At 42.8% G+C, this 1,590-nt stretch overlaps 1 non-coding gene across 1 annotated transcript; it reads right to left on the bottom strand.

The window, feature by feature from the left end:
* Window positions 1-679: 679 nt before the first annotated feature.
* On the bottom strand, window positions 680-786 carry LOC127088564 (small nucleolar RNA R71). Its single transcript, XR_007790395.1, has one exon. It is a non-coding gene; the product is annotated as a small nucleolar RNA R71 (small nucleolar RNA).
* Window positions 787-1,590: the final 804 nt, after the last annotated feature.

The raw sequence follows: 1,590 nt of genomic DNA, 5'->3' as shown, positions 1-1,590 counted from the left end.
AAATTCGACTCATAAAGTCGCGATCAAGTTTTTGGCGCCGTTGCCGGGGACTTTTATTTAGTCGATATCGTAACTCTTCTGTTACGCTGTAAAGACTAAGGCTTTTCTTTTTCTTTTCTTTCTTTCGTTGATTTGTATGCCACACACTCGCTCACAAGGCGAGCCGTTCTACTTACGAATCAACGATATCGAACTATATCTCCGAGTCTTACGACGAATTCGGGAATATCGTGTTGCAAACAATCTCCCTCCTGTCGAACTTCCTGATCTCAAAAATCTTCTTCCTTCGCCGATACCCGAGATGGCAGAACCAGCTCGTGCTCTTCGAGATTACGCCGCTCCATCGCAAGATGAGCCGCATTCGAGTATTGCTCCACCCGCAATCGAAGCAAACAACTTTGAACTTAAACCTTCACTGTTGCAGGCAGTGCAACAGAACCAATTCTCTGGAAATCCTACCGAGGATCCAAACCTTCATTTATCCGTATTTGTCAAATACGCTGATACTGTTAAAGCTAACGGTGTCACTTCAGAGGCAATTCGACTTCGTCTTTTTCCTTTCTCGTTAAGAGATAGCGCTAGAAGATGGCTTCAATCTCTTCCTTCCAACTCAGTCACCACATGGAACGAGTTGAAGAAAGTTTTTCTTGCCCAATATTTTCCACCGAGCAAAACAGCTATGTTAAGAGCCCAGATAAATGGATTTAAACAGAAAGATAACGAGTCTCTCTTCGAAGCATGGGAAAGATACAAAGACATGATGAGACTTTGTCCACACCATGGTTTAGAAGACTGGTTAGTAATTCATACCTTCTATAATGGTCTCCTGTACAACACGAGGTTAACAATAGACGCCGCCGCAGGTGGTGCACTAATGAACAACCTTATGCTGATGCTTACCAACTTATCGAAAGCATGGCTCAAAACCACTATCAGTGGGGAAGCGAACGAACAATGGTAGAAAAACCTCAAACGAAAACTGGCATGTACGAGATAAGTAACCTTGATCATGTTAATGCAAAAGTGGATGCTCTGGTCCAGAAAATTGAAAGTTTAAATGTATCACCTCCAGCCACCGTGGTTGCCATAACTCAGAATTGCGAAGTCTGTGGAATCCAAGGTCACACTCCTACAGATTGTCAACTCCTAACAGGAATCCAAGCGGAGCAAGTAAACTATGCTCAAGGAAGCCCTACTCGCATACCTATAACTCAAATTGGAAGAATCATCCCAATTTTTCATATAAGAGTAATAATGCTTTGTACGCACCTGGACAATCTCCAAATCAAGCCCCAGCTATACCTCCAGGATATCAAAAGCCGATCCCATCTACACCTAACAATAACGCCCCTAGGAAATCCAATTTGGAAATCATGATGGAAAACTTTATAGCTTCTCAACAGCAAACCAATAAAGATTTCTTAAACCAGAATGTACACACTGGCGAACAAATTAAACAACTAGCAAGTAAAGTAGATGCCCTGGCTACCCATAACAAAATGTTGGAAACGCAAATATCACAAGTAGCTCAACAACAAGCGCCTACTGCTACCCCAACTGGTACATTTCCTGGACAGCCCCAACCTAACC

Source organism: Lathyrus oleraceus, chromosome 5 (genome assembly GCF_024323335.1).
Source record: "Lathyrus oleraceus cultivar Zhongwan6 chromosome 5, CAAS_Psat_ZW6_1.0, whole genome shotgun sequence".
NCBI classification, from domain to species: domain Eukaryota; kingdom Viridiplantae; phylum Streptophyta; class Magnoliopsida; order Fabales; family Fabaceae; genus Lathyrus; species Lathyrus oleraceus.
The sequence above is the reverse complement of the archived record's forward strand: the minus strand, read 5'-3'. Positions and strand labels throughout refer to the sequence as shown.